At 38.0% G+C, this 16,012-nt stretch overlaps 1 protein-coding gene across 7 annotated transcripts in view; it reads right to left on the reverse strand.

Moving 5' to 3' along the window:
• Positions 1–16,012, reverse strand: part of LOC145962719 (tubulin monoglutamylase TTLL4) — a 137,620-nt gene that overhangs the window by 65,824 nt on the left and 55,784 nt on the right. Inside the window, exon 4 of one of the 7 annotated variants that reach the window (XM_083083999.1) lies at positions 8,883–8,994. The exons of the other annotated variants lie outside the window; for them this stretch is intronic. The gene's annotated coding sequence lies outside the window, so the exon portion shown is untranslated. The remainder of the gene's footprint in view (positions 1–8,882; positions 8,995–16,012) is intronic. 7 annotated transcript variants of the gene reach the window in all.

Consider the following 16,012-nt stretch of genomic DNA (forward strand, 5'->3'; position numbering starts at 1 on the left):
ATCCTCGGTCACCCAACTTACTCCGACCAATCGCTCTCCTTTTATCCCGCGTCTTTCTCCAGTGCATCACACGCAACCCGATGCATCATGCGAGGCCGAGACCTCGTTTCTCTCGTGTTTCGCTTTCGACGACTCCGAGTTGACGTGTTCAACAACAACTTCCCGTCCTTGTTCCTTCCCTTTCGATTCTCTTCGCGCCCTTGCTTCATCCTTCTCTCTCCATTCGATTTCCTTCATCTCTCTTTTCTTAATATCTCCTCCTATCGCGCTTCATTTTTTCTTCTGTATTACCTTGATGTTTTTCTCATTTCTTTCGACTTAATTTGTAACTTCATTCTCAAGTGTATATTGCATCACGCGAGTAATAAGTTGAATTTTTTTTCGTTTACTTTCTTCTTTCCCTTCGCCCTCTTCGATCACGTTATCAGCTGACTGTCACCTCTCCTTCTTTCTTACCTCGTCAAATTTTTAAATTCTTGTCTTATATAAATACACATTACAAAAAATGCGAGAAGATAATATTGTTGATCATCAAAATTTATATCCCTAAACATATAAAATTGCAATAAATCTCAATAATCGTAGTAATTCAATTGTGTAATAATTTCAATTATTTATCGATGATCTAATCGCGCAACATCATTCATTGTTAGCCTTTCAAAACGATCGAGCGATTTTTTTTTCTCTTCGCTTTTAACCTCCCCCAAGAAGTTACGACCGATACTTCATACCTGCAGTCCCTACCCTCTTGCACACGCACGCTGATGCACACGCACCCGTGCAAAAAAACGTGGCCTCCACCCTCCGCCGCCCTGATGCCTGCATGCGTCGAGCGCATGCGCGGCCCTTCGGCTATATAAGCCGAGCCGCTCTCATCCCAGGTCACATTCAATCACACCCACTCATACTCGCGCGATCTCGAAGGAAAAAGAGAAAAGACGAGACGAGGCACGAGGACCAACCGGTCCGCCATCCATCCTCGTGTCGTGCACGTGTACTCTCACTCCGTCTCTCTCTTCCCGTATCCACCGATAGTTCTCTCTCTCTCTCTCTCGTTCTCGTTCACCCATACGCGCCCTCATCGTCACGAGTCCTCGTGTATTCGAGAAGGCGCATCGCCGGTCGCTGCCAAGTCCACCTGAGTATCCTCGGACAGAATCGCGACCGGTTTTTCTTGACTCATTCGCTCAGTCACGGCGCCAGCATGAAGATCACGTACACCGTAATACCCATCGGCCATCCAGTTCGATCCATCGAAGGCGGTGACGCGTTAGCGGTCCGGCAAGTTGTCAAGACCGCTCTGAAGAACTTGAAGAGATGGTACGCCAGATTGCGGCGTGGGACGACGGGTCGCGCCGTCGACTTCCATCAGCAAAATCATCCGAACGAGATCAAGGTTTCCTGCGACGGGAGAGCCACAATGACGACGATCATCGAGGAGGATTCGCGAAACTGCGCCAACGAAAATCTGGAGAACGAGTTGAAGGAGAATCTGGCGAACAACAGGTCTGTCGTTGGCGATCGATAGTTTGACAGAAGACGACGAGTCGCTTGTCAAAGATGTACCGAGAGACGGGCGCAGGAGTTCTTCGCAGCGTAACTTGAAGGTAGCTTTAATAGTTGTTAAGAGATCGCTTAGCATTTATTCGTGTACTTTAAGTTCGACTTGCCAATTAACTCCTGGTTCGGAGCTTTAATTATTCGATTAAGAATCCGCGGTAGACTAGCTAAATCGATAAGTATACCGTGCAATATCCTCGCACATAAGATCAGATCATTTTGATAGCGTATCATTAATTGTGATAGTAGGTTTAGATCCTCGCGTAAATCAATATAGTATCGTAAAAGTACTATTAGAATATGTATGTTATAGTTTAGTGAATCGAACTTTGTTCGAGATTATATAGGCCGCCCAGTGCATATTTCATAATAGGAATATCTGTGATATATCATCGAACAGAAATATGTTTATTATATGTGCGCATTTTATATAAATTGCGCGCGAGCATAAACTGTGATAATCTGCCGCGGAACTATTAGTTTAAACTGTGATATTAGCGAAAAAAGGTTAAAAAATCTGTGATATTAATTGATTGAAAATAATTCAAAGGCTAAAGCGAAATGTCTATTGCGAAATTATCGAACGCGATATCGATCTCACTAAATGTCTTCCATCACCGGCAATATTAGTTTATATTTGATTAAAATCAAGGTAAAAAGAGATACACAAAAACTGTGATAAATCGTTCATAATTATAGATTACATGCATAAGTTAGATTAATTAAACATTACAGCTCTAGCGATACTTTGTGATACGTAGATGATTAATGGTAGAATCGATCATATCTGCGGTCGATTATGCTGATTAATTTTGAAAATTAATTCTTTATGTACGTTTTGTTTGTTTGCTTTATAAAAAATTCGGATTCATTAATTTTGCTCTCTTTTTGTTTTTTTTCTGTGTTCTATCACATTTCGTATCTTTAATTACATATATCGCATTTATATATCTAATCGTCTTATATTGCGTTTTTATTTCGTTTGAATTGTGCAGTTGGACCGCATGATCCAACTTTAGCGTTGTGTTTAAGTTGCAATTGTAATCGCATTTATCGAATAAACCGTGTGTCGATGAAATAATCTTGATTCATTTTCCTGTAATTCATCCCTCCTCTAATATATATACTTTTTCTATAATTTTAAATATTTTAATATCATCTAAATTATTGTTTATCATCGTAATTATTACTTCATAAACAAAGAATAATTATAAGATAACAAAAATAAAAATATAATAATTTTTAAAAATCATAAAAATTAATTGTTTCGAATATTAAGAAATATTAAAATAACTTGTATCTATTATACAACTATATAACAGTTTTTTATGATTTTTCTTATGTTTTTTACTATAATATTAATAATGCACATGGAGTAAAATATACAATTAGTAAAGAAATTTTTATAATTTTTCCAACTTTTGTGTCTTATCAGCAAATAAATATTTTTCAATTTATGAGTTTTTTCTAGTAAAGTCGCCCCATCTGCTATATATCTTTTAAACTACCCTAAGCTATACGGTTTCACCCTTAAGCGATAGATGGCACTCATTAAAAGGGCCTTATCATGCCCTTTGCCTTCCTATAAAATAAAACAGACTAATAGAATAGAGAAACACAATTTTGTTATTCGATTTCCAATTGAAATAATCATAAAATAATCAAACAGTAAGAACACAAAAAATAAGAAATTTTAAAATAATTTCCTTAAAAAGAAAAAAATATTAAGCAATTATATAAAAAAATATTGCAATCAAGCAAACTAATTATCTTTTCACGACAAAATATAATTTATCAGTTACACATTTTAAATATCTATATTATATATATTCCTTATAAAAATTAAAAAATACGACTGATGATGCCGTGAGAAGTTACAGCGCAACTCCCTTCACTTTCGATGCTTTTGTCGCACAAGACGTGCGCGTAATCGCGAAAATGCATTCCTCAATCAATCGTTGCGAAAGCACAGGCACACCGTGATTACGCGACTTCCTGCACCTGCACCATAATCACCCGAAAGTACCTCTCGGTGCCGACTTTGTAACACGTGGATCTGCTCGGACGGCAATTTAGCGGAATCGAGACAATTGTCGCCGAATGATAGAGAATATTACACGTGGCGCGGGATAGAGAAAAAAAATTTTTTCAGGCGGTGGTTTCCGATCCGAGGGATCGAAAAAAATAGATCCCGCCGGATCAGATTGCCAACATTAACCACCATTATACGGGTAGCCAACTACCTGAATGTTCACATTATACTCGATACGATTCAATACAATTTTCCATTTAGATTATCGGTCTGATCTTCGCGGATCCAACCCCGAGTGTTGTATGCGGGATGACGCTTGTAGGAAACGCAACATGATATCACATGGTATGGTCAGACGACCATGGTAGAGAGACAGACGTCTTAATCCCGAAGATTTTACGCCGCATAAAAGAATTCCGTTTTTATACACGGGACCCCCCTAATCTCGTCTTAAAGTGGCAGAATATCGGGTTACGTTTTCGAAACTCTCGAAAATATTGTCAAATATTTGATCCCGTTGCCGAGGGAATAGTTTTCAAAGCATCCCTCAAATAATACCTAGTAATATTACAACACATCTTTTTGATAACCGAGAATTGCAATTGCAATTCATAAAACAAATTTTAAAAATTATATAATTTATTAAATGCATAATTAAAACTTTAAAAAGTACAGCACCTATTAAATATTTTGCGTGCGAATTAATTGTATTATTCAATGTCGAAAGTACAATTTTTGATAAAACAATAAAGATGACAGACTCGAGAAATTATAATTCAAATGTATAAAATTAAATTAAATTGACAGGCAATACAAGTCCGGTGTTGTTCTTGGTACATAAATAATTTTTGATGTTAAATAATGCAATTTGTTAATGTTATGCACGTCGTGCGAATTTACAAGGATCTATAAAAACTTTTCACTCACTTTTTCAATGTCGCCATTAAAATGAATAAATTTACCTTTTAGATATTTGGGATGTATCAGAGTTTTTAAAAGACCTTTCTATCTTTGCGAGAGAGACAACCTGGCATTATGAAGTGATTTTCGAGTTTTTATTCCGGCTTATTTTCCACAAAAGCCAGACTGGTCGACCGATCTCCATTGTATATGCCTTGCCAGTGGCGTAAGATTTTATCCCACAAGAATGGATCATCTGTCATTTCACAAAAATAGCTATCCTACAGCGATAATCTTCAATCTCAATAAGAATATATTTTATTATTTCGTAATTATCATAATCTCACAATTTTATACAATTTCTGCTCTTTCATGATATTTAAATCTTTAAACGAAATTATATCTATTCATCACTTTTTCCATTATATCAATTTATAATATATAAAGATATTATAAATGTTTTTCGAGAATAAGGATACAAATTATTTTTGTTTATCAGCATAAATAATTTATCAGTCTAAAAATTATTTGAAAAATCTAAACAACTGCTACGCCATTGGATTACAGCGGAATCACGATGCAGGGTAAACTGACTGAGGATTCAACGAACTGTCTCTGAGTACAATATTAGAGGGAGACAAATTTCTTAAAAATGTACCTTTTCGACTCTTAAAAGGGACAATTATTGTATTATTTGACGCCGTTTAAACCTGGAAAACCGAATTTAAAGACTTTCCACGGATCAAGTCACACGTTGAAAAGATCATGTGCGAAAAGATAATCTCGAACGTGTCGCGAGAAATTCATAAAATGTTATTCCTGTTCAAGGCCATGGAAATATTTTCGAAATAGGGAATAAAGCCACGCAGGCAGCTGCGTCTTTGGATTATTGGTTTTGATAATAGATACATTAAGTCACACTAAACGTCAAATTCTGGCTTTTCAAGCTAAAGCCAGCTGTGAATACGCTAGATCAAAAATTTAAATCCGACTCCGAAATTCAATTCGCTTTCACAGAGATTTCGCACGATGATTGGCTCGTAAACAAGGATGATGTTTCGAGATTTTTTGATGAACTTTGAATAAATAAAGAGAGACGGAGAAAATCGCGAAATTTTAAGGAGAATAAAGAAGAAAAATAATCGGATTTTGCAAAAGTTAACAATTCCTTCCAAAACAAAAAGAAATAATAAATTAAGAATTTATGAAAATAATATAGATTAGAAATTTAAAAAATCAAAAATATTATTTAAATTCTTCTTTTTTCGAAAAATAATAAAATAATATTCCATGTATATGCAATTGCCATATTCGATATACATAAAATCATATACTTTATATAAGCCTATAAAAGGTGTAGCAATCGATTGAAAAGACTCTCAGAGAAGACACGTTTTCGAAAAATCTTTCAAAATACACATGCATAAAACGATGGCATGCGTTACTTGCGTTGTTATTGCTCCACCCAAAGAAAGTTACGCGGCAGAAAAAAAGATCCCTTCCACTTAGGCATCAATTTTACTTGCGTTTCCCGTCGATCTCGCCTACCACGACTGACAAGCCCTTTTACTTACCGTCACCCTCCCATGTATCCCGACCAATTCGACAAGAAAGAAGAAAATATGAGGGAAAAACGGCGAGATGGGAGAAAAGGAAGAATCAGTCCCTCGCACTCGGCTACACATCGCGCTCGAATGCCTTCTCTCGGGGATCTCTCGGTTTCTGAGACGAGACAGATTCTGATTCCTTTGTTGAACACGTGCACGAGAAATCGTAAATCTAACTAAAGAAAACTCCCGTAGAAAATGAGCGAGTGAGAAGAGGAGGAGAAAAAAGGAAGCAACGATTCGTCGAGGTACTCATGGCGCACCCATATACGAAGAAACCTATACTAAGTGGATAATACCAATGGCGCGAGCTACGTCTTCGTTTTACGTCTTTGGGTTGTAAGTTCTTGATTCTTAGATCGAGATTTCTCAGGAGAAGGTCTACGACTGTGCGCGAGGGTGGCCGGGGAACGAAGGGCCGCGGCTGTAAGGGCCCATTGTCGGCTTACCGTCCATTATGCGAAGCGACTGAATGATAGAAATATTTGTATCTTCGCGCACTGCGGCTCTGGAGAGGCTCTCCGAAGAGCACTTTGGAGACCGGAGAGCGTCGTCTCAAGTAGAAGACGCTTATCTGCGCATGCCAAACAACGGCTGTATGTCTCTGAGCTCCTCTCGCGTGAGACTCTAGATTCGGCTATCTCGAGAGCAAGTTGACGTGTTGTAGCACTCGGCTTTAAGTGTCTGCGTTTTGTCGCGAGATTACAGTATAATTGGAGATTCGACATATGAAAGAGAGAGAGAGAGAGAGAGAGATTGTAAATATATAGGAAAAGAAATTTAAGAGAAACTATATTTTTAAAATTTTAAAAATAATGTTAAATTAATTTAACAATTTCTAATGAAAATAAAAAAAGATAATCAATCTATTTTTCCTTTAATTCATTAAACGTGTTCTCTTCTTCTATAAAAATCCAATCTTTTACAAATATAATTTTACAACTCTCTTCGATAGAAGATTCTTAAAAACATTTTCAATAAAATATATTTTTTTTTAAATACGAAAAGAATTTTTTATCTCTCATATCAAATCTTGGATTAATGCAAATTATGTATAATTAATATTTATTTATAAAAAAATTACTCTGCAGCTATAAATAATAGAAATAATATTACTCGATAGCAAATGATGAAAATTAAATGGAAATGTCGATCTTCGATAAAGATATAGAATTAAATAAAATCTGTCAAAGCACAAATTTTTTTCTTCCCTGAAAGAAGTTAGGGAACGTTTCACTCATCATTAATTATACATTCTGCCCCTATAGTATCCCTTCACGAAACCCTCTTATTCTCCCTGGACCCTGACACAAGTACGATAAGCGAACTTCGACTTTCGAAAAGGGTATCGAGCAGAGACATGACCTTTCGACAGGACGACCTGTCGTCCAAATGTTTTTAATAACGATTCTAAATATACCTTTATGGAAACCATGAACGCGAAGGACCTGCTCGTCTCTCGACAAGTTGGAAAAAGTCTTTTCTCGGACGGCGAAGCACGAGTGTGTCGGCCGATAGTATATTTGTCAAGAGAGAAGAGAGGAAAGGGGAAGTCGTTTCGACTTTCAGCCACGTGTGTCTCGCATTACGGACGTGATGTCTTTTTTGTCGACGGGGGGGTGCGTGGAGGAACCAAATTTTGCGCACATGCCTGAACATTCCTACCGGTTCGATGGTGGTCGCACCACCGTCGAACTCGAGTCAATTATTATTGGTTTCAAATGACCACTTCCGTTCTTACCTGATCGAGTAACGCTCGATCGAAATGCGATATGCATTCGCGCGTTTCCCGTATGCGCAGATTTGGTACACGCTGACAATTCTGCCGTAAAAGGATTCGGGAAATTTATACAAAAAAATTGTAATTGAAAATATTCTAAAATCTTACTTCAGTCTCAAAATGCTCGAGACAATTTGATAAACAAAGATTAAATATTTTACATTTATACAAAATTAATTGTCTCTCATAGAGCAATATAAAAAATATATTTGCATATTGCATCTTACAAGATGATATATATCACGAGAAAATACTACGAAATAATATATAAATTGTTATTATTATTGCGATGAAAGTTCCTTTCCTATCGCGTGTCTAGAGAAAGACGAGTAATATGACTAACGCTGGCTTATAGATTGGGGCACGTCCACATGTCGGGGAGTCCCGAATCCGAAAAAAAGATATATAAAACGAGAGCAGAGCACACGCTCACGTCTATTAATAGATAATCTTTTCCAGTCACGCTCTCATAGAAAAAAAAAAAACGTTCTCGGAAGAAACCTTACGTGTGTAAAAAAAAAGTCACTGACCACATGCAGTCGCACACATGATGTCATGGGAAAGATGGGTCGCGATACAGAAAAAAAGCCAGAAGAATTCAAGCCTCACGATGCTTTCGGCGCCGCCGCAATATTACAACCCAGGGCCCAGGATTAAATCGTATCGTACCCATTTTTTTTCCTTTTTTTTTCTCAGCAAAGCGACTTTTCATAGGTACTCCAGCGGTCTAAAAGGTATCTAACTGCAGGTGCATCCTAATAACACGGAACGCGCACAGAATTCCGTAAGAAACTTCTTTCTTTCGCACCACCACGAACGCTTCGACAATTTGCCTCGACTCAACGAAAGCACGACGGAAATTGCATCGAGTCACGACAATTTCGATTAATGCTCCTGAATAACTGTGCATCAAATAGATATAAACATTGTTGCTCCTCGAGCGATTGCATGAATAGTAAATAAAAGCGATATTACATGACGTGTACATCGAAATATCGCTTACCTGAGGCGTGTGTGATGCTGATTGCATTACGCGTTGCAGAGTACATTGCATGCACCGAGAAACGCAGCCGCAAGGATTCACCGCAATAAATCGCGAGTTGAATTTCACGGGGCTACAACAAGAGATTTCGCTTGATTAATAACCTGACCGGAGGGGGGAGGGGGCGGAGGGAGGGCTGAAATGTGATCTTTACCTGCCTATCGCAATTTGAGAACGGAAAGGTTTCTCCCAATTTAAATTTTTAACGATGAAACTGGATATTCTAGATGAATTTACGGGCGGGCTGATTGCGTTCAGATTTCAACCTGCGGTGGACACGATTTAAATAAGAAACTCGCGACGTCTCGCGATGATACGCGCGTATTGTTTTTCACCCGATGCCCTCTTTTATTTTGCCTATCGAAGATATTTCTCAGTGATTCCTCGGTTATAGGCAACTTCGAATGCTGCGTAAAAAAGTTCAAGGATTCATACATAATTCTCGAATATTTTTGACAACGAGCGAATATATTAAAACGCACATTTTTTTGTATAAAAAGGATTTAAGAATTTAAGAAAATTAATTTAGGATTTTAGAATTTAAGAAAAAAATTATTTAGATTGTGTGTGTTATATCTTTGTCATATATCATAAAAATAAAATTAATAATTAAATTAATAATTAATAATTTTATTATGTGCTAGATAAAAATTAATTTTTAATACAAAATATATTTACATTAAAAATTATTTCGTCTTGTAACTGATCCTTGACATGATATGATTAATGCCAATATTATTATCCCCCCTTTTTATCAGTAAAGATAATGTCAATTTACCACTGCCATGAGATGGCAGCGTGTTATGCTCTTTAATCTGTGCGAACCGCGCTACGGGAGAGGCCTAACGAGCTTTTTCCTAGCCTCTCCTCCCTCTGAACGCCGTTAAAAAGTGCCTCATAATGGCTCTCAACCCCGTGTGTGTCTGTAATCATTCAGAAACCGTTCGCGTCACGCGACGTCCGTCGCGCATCACGCGAAATGCTCGATACTTTCCGAGAAACCGAGTCGGGGAATCGGCGGTCCACCTGTTGCGCTCACCGAACTCCAACCTGCCCTTTTCTAATCCTCGAAGGGCTCGGCCGATTCACGCATTAGCCGTACCCGCTACCGCCGTTACGCTCGTATCTCGAATTTTTGGGCATCTCGGTAACGCTACACGATCGCGCACCTGCCCTTTCTCTCTCGGAGAGAGTAAAGATCGTCGAGATCATCGCTTCGTTCGGGGGATCCCAGCAACTCGAATTACTATAATTTTTTTTTCTCCCCTCGGTAATCCATCGTCTCCTTGCCGTTCGATTTTTTACACGGGTCACTCCGATACCGGACAGGAAACGCTTACAATATTCTTCTTTTTTTCTCTCTCTCCCCCGATGGAAGCATCTCGCAAGATTCCGTAATCCCAACATCCGGTTTCACGTTTCCATCGCACACGACGTAGCGATGCTCGATTTCGGGACGAGGATCCCGTAAGCTTTGACAAATGACTCGCGATGACCCTCGGAGCCATTGTTGCGACAGTAAATGGGGAGACAAGCGGCCATCTGGAATCGTCGTTGTCAGAGAGAGCTAAATTATCGGATTGCGCTAGCTTTTAAACTGGAAAGAGGACAGTTTCCTGCCTCCAAGAAGAAGGAGAGAAGGAAATGACGGTTAAAAATGATTATGAAATTATGATATTAATACGAATGATATCTCTTCAATTAAACTCTAAGCCTTCCTTAGCTTAAATTCAATGTCATCGCGACACGATTCGTATCCTACATCTCGCTTTACAACAACTGCGTATTCTTAAACGGATCCCCGGCTTTACACATGTTCGCGACTGAAATAGTTGTCAGTGTCCCTAAGTGGGCACAATGGATGACTCCTCTCCTCTCGCAGGAAGCTGCGAGAACGAGAAAAAGGAGACCTTTATGCCACTAGAGGGAAAGAAACGGAGATGCCTTCGTGTTTGCTTGTGTTTGCGCGGTCCTGCGGAAAATCCATTGAGCCGATGGTTCAACACCGTAGCGTGCTTCCTATTGTGGCAACCCACGGCGGTTGTTACGGTTACCCGTTGGAGCGGGGCCCGTCCTTGTCTTGTGTTTGGAATACGACGAGGGTGTAAACGGGGCGCAAAAGGGGCGCAAACCGAGCGCAGTCAAATCCAACGACCCTCCACTGACATTTTATTGTCGTTAGGGATTTATTTTGGTAACTCCACGGGAATCTCAAGTATAATGTCAACTGTTAATTCGTGAACAGAAAATGTGAAATTTTTGCCGAGAGGTGCGCAATTTTTCAAGTGTTTGATAGAGTCATTTCTTCAATTAACAAACTATCAATACACTATAAATTAATATTTATATTCTAATAAAAAAGATTTCTTAATAATGCTATAAATAAGCCCCTCTCGGTATAAATTTCAAGTTTTAAATTTCAATAATGTCGTAAAAAAATATAAATAAGATATATGTCTCTTAAAAAAAAGTTTAAGCTAAATCAAATTTAGTTTGATCAAACTTGAAAAATTATCCTGATTTAAGGAGTTCCTATCGTTAAATCTTGTAAACTCGTAAAAAAACGAGAAAGAATCTCGAGACGTTATCGAGCCATAAAAGTTACCCCCCATCGTAAGTAGCAGCCGGCTCCTAATTCGAAGCATGCGATGGCGACGGAACGTCGCCTACCTGTTGCCCTGTCACATAAGATAATACCCGGTTTCTTTATTAGACACGGAAAAAATGCCATTGCGAGGAAAAGCCTCTAATCTAAGACGTTTTATGGACCATTTCGAGCAGCGGCAACAAACAAAAATATATCGACGCTGACCGAATACAACTGCGCGCTTCTAATTGGACCCTAATAAAAGAAGCGCTTATACAAGACACAATGTCGTAAAAGTTGAAGAATATACTCTTCAAATTTTATGTCTGACAAGTGTATGCAGATATATTGATGCCCACGATCATTTAAAATCCACCAACATCGTTTTAAACCATCTTATCAATCTTTTATCTCGAGATAATTTTGTTTATATTTCCCGAAAGAAATTAAAAAAAAAAATCTAAGCTGAAAAGTTTGTGAGTTATCAATATTCTCTACAAGTTTAACATTTAAATAATTTTTTAATGTTATCTCAAAACTTGTAACTTTAAAAGATTTAAAATTTAATTTCTCATGCATATATCCTTCTATAAAGTTTCATGTTTTCAAAAAGAGAAATAATAAAATTCATCATCGATTTTTATACGAATTAAAAATGTTTCCTTCAATAGGCTCCAAAATTGTACATGTCATATATTTTATTTAAAACACACATTCGCACGAGTAGCTATTTTCAGAATAAAAGATTCGTTTAAAGCAATACATGCTCTCCACCCCCGCGGCGCGATGTACAAACTGGGCGACACACCTCAGCATGTGGGTGCGATCGAGGCACAATGACATCGACACCGTCTTGGAAACGAGAGAAAAGGGCTTTTGCGCATAAACTTTCGAATCGCGTGCGACTGGTCACTTTTCATCCACAGAGGTGAACGGTTCGGCGCGCGTATATGAGATATATACCGGCTCTCGCTCTTTTCTTCGCGCCCACCTGGTGAAATACCACGAGATGGTCAGCTTCACAAAGATGTAAGCGCTGACGAAAATATTTAACGACAATCGACATTGTGATCCCACGGAAGCATTTCCTCCAGAAATTGCAACATTGTTCGGCCCAGCAGCGACGCTTTGAAGAGTCTCGCGTGTACCCGACATGCTATCGTTTCGAGTTCAAGTTTACCCACTGCGTGCTTTTCATCAAAGTCTCGATAAAGAGAGTCGTTGTTATGTATTATTTAAAATGTGTTTGGCTCAGCTTGATATTTATTGTCCCCGGCAGAAAGTATTCAAAGCGTCGCCACTTGTGAAAAACGGATGCTGCGAATCCCTACAAACTGTCGTATCTATAGATGTAGATTCATCAACAATTATAATCGATATATTAATAAATAAATTTTTTATTAATTTTTTTAAATTTCTTTTTTTAAATAATATCTACTTTAAGTTATCATCTTTCGGTTTAATTAAAATTTAATTTAATTCCAAATTATCGAAATACCATTTAATATAAAAAATGATATTGCTTTTCGTTAAGAGGAGATAAATTGCAAATTTGTCACAGAATCGACAGTATTTATTCTTAAATGAACAATCTGAGAATATTAAAATTATTTCCATTTTGAGCGCGAAACGGACACTCTTATCGATCGGTGTCACGTGATTAAACGATGAAGTCGGAGTTTCTGACATGCAATTTAAGACACAAGGGAGCGGTCTCTCGCGTTCGGGCGAGAAAGACGGCCGCGAGGCTCTTTTTACGCTCCCTCGCCCAACATATACGTGCGTAACGCACAATAACTCACTATACAAATAATCGGGGTTACGCGCGCGGGAGAATCCGCTTTCACTGCCTCCGTTCGGGCGCGAGAACGCCTCCCTGACACCCCGACAACGCGATCCTCGGCCCCTTTCGTGCCTCCGCCGCAGGGACTTTTTTCACGCCGAGCCCCACTTTTGTTATTAACGCCCTTGGATATCTTCGTGGGCAGATCGAAACGAAGGCGCGAACAGGGCGGCCTGTTTTCGCCTCTCAAAAGGGCCTCGACCGCCTCCTGCTCGCGAGGCACTCACGCGTCAATGAGGACGATCGGGTCCGAAGGCGCCGAAAGTGACACCGCAGGGCTCGCTAACTACATCGCGGCTGTCACAAGTACCGGCGGGATTACAGGGCGGAAGAAACGCGGATTAGAGAGATTCCATCCCGCCGACATATGGCGGCGAGGACATTGTTATTATTTCTTCTGGCTGAGTCTCGAATTCGCGACCCGATGCTTTTGCGCCGCAAAAGGGCTCTGTTGTATCCATTAGTGTAAAACGATGATTAAAAAAAATATCGTGCAAAAAACGCTAAATGCTACGGCACAGTTTTTAATGGGCAAATTTTTTGGAGCTAAAGGTTTTTCTATACTTTGCGTTTTAGGTATATAATTATTGCAAATAAAATATATATCTGAATTTTTTTTTTCTTAATCACTGCATAGCTTTATAAACGTGGCAGTAATATTAGAAGAGAATTAATTTGAGTCTATTTTTCTTAGAATGACCAAGTCAGTTTTGAAATATACAGAAATGATTGCAGATTATATGGATCTTTAATGGCTGGAAAATATTATTATCGATTAATTATGATACGCGTAATTTATCAAAATTGTACTCGAATTGCAAAATATAATTATACGGTTTTATGCTTCTTGAAATTTGCCGAGCATTTATGAAAATTATATCTCGTTGCCCAAAAAAAATATAATACCATCCTTCGTCAATTAATTGTGTTTCGTATAAAATTAACTTAATCAACCATGAATTTAATTACACACATCACTTCTTTCTTTCTAATCGTAAACTTCGCGCTCGAAAATAACGTCACGTTATGGCCTCCTAAATATCTCACATTTAATTGCGCTCGCATCCGACAATTAAGTACCACCGTAAAATGTTTGCAAGAAAATCCGAGCCCTTCCCAGACGAAAACAAGCCACCCTTCACCGCCCTTCAAGATGATCTCGGTCATAAAAATCCCTGGGCGTTAAAAATGTCACTCTTCTCCTGCGGAGGAAGGATCTTAACATGTCACACACAAATAGTGAAAGTAGATTCTGCACTGCTTTTCTTATTTGTACGAATGATCGAACCAAGACAAGCATGAAAAGAACAGGTAATTAAAATTTTTAACAATCTGTACCTAGAATATTTATCAAAGCACTTTCATTAGAAATAATAATAGAAAAATTTAAAACAAAGTTTTTATCTCTTTCTCATCAATAATAATAAAATAATATATAATAATATATATTATTTATTAATATATATTATATATTAATTATTATTATATATTAATATATTATACATTATATTATAATAATATATAAAATAATGGATTAATTAAACCATTGCAAGAGTATAAAAAGAAAAAAAATATGAATTAGAAAATATGACATTATTCTACTCGCGTGCGATATTTATCGCTATATGTAAAGTCCAATTATACGCAAATTTTGTCTACTGTTATAGCGTCATATGGCAATGCGCGACAAAAAAGATTATACTATTCAATAGAAAACAGCTGAGAAAATAGTTGACGCGTAGCAATCAAAATTCTGTGGCCATCAATGAAACGGCGCTGAATCACAGGATCAATCAGAGTCATAATATTTTATGGTGATACGACAGAATCTTGAATAAGGGTTGCTCGCTGGTTGAATGCTGGATACTCGCTCGGCAGTTAAATTAGAAACTCATGAAAATCGAGCGTAGTCACGTCATTTAACGGTAAAGGATCACTAATTGGCGGTAACCTGCTTTTCTCCGTCGTAGGATCGGTGATTCTTCAAAGCGGGACCCTACTTCCGGCAACGGATTCGCTCCGTTATGAGTCAAATTAGTTTAAACGGTATCCAGAGTCCTTTCCGCGTTGTAGAAGGAGCGAGGTGAAGACTAGGCTGAAGCGAGGGGAAAGCGAGAAAGAATAAAATGAAGGGGCGATCCTGTAAATTGGGATCGCTGCGCAATTTCTATGGGATCTTCATAGGCTTGTGGGCGGGGACCTGCCCCTGGCAGACTGGAGAAAGGATCCAGAACCCAATGCGGGCTAACTAAGTTCGACGAGAGAGTGCAGGTGTTCAAATTTTCCAAAGGACCTCCGTTATACACATCGATATTACGTTCTCGATCCGTAGATAAAGAATGAGAAGGCTCGTTTATAAATTACTATTATAAGAAGAATAATCCCCACAGGACTAGCATTGATTTCATTCTAGTAAAGTGTGAAAAAATCCCATCATAATTTAAAATATAGCTTCGAGATGTAATAAATAATATATAAATTTCTTTTTATATCATGGATTTTTTAGATATTGCATCATGCAATATATAACTTGTGAAAAAAATGTGTATAATAAAAATCTCTTTTGTGAGATTAAATTCTCACGATTCTTCGATAATCGTGAAAATGCAAAAATATTGTTCGCTCTAAATTTCGATACATGTGACACACTGTCATAATTTT

This window comes from Camponotus vicinus, unplaced genomic scaffold, assembly GCF_025532165.1.
Source record: "Camponotus vicinus isolate PSW18456_S1 unplaced genomic scaffold, iyCamVici1.0 SCAF_12, whole genome shotgun sequence".
NCBI lineage: Eukaryota > Metazoa > Arthropoda > Insecta > Hymenoptera > Formicidae > Camponotus > Camponotus vicinus.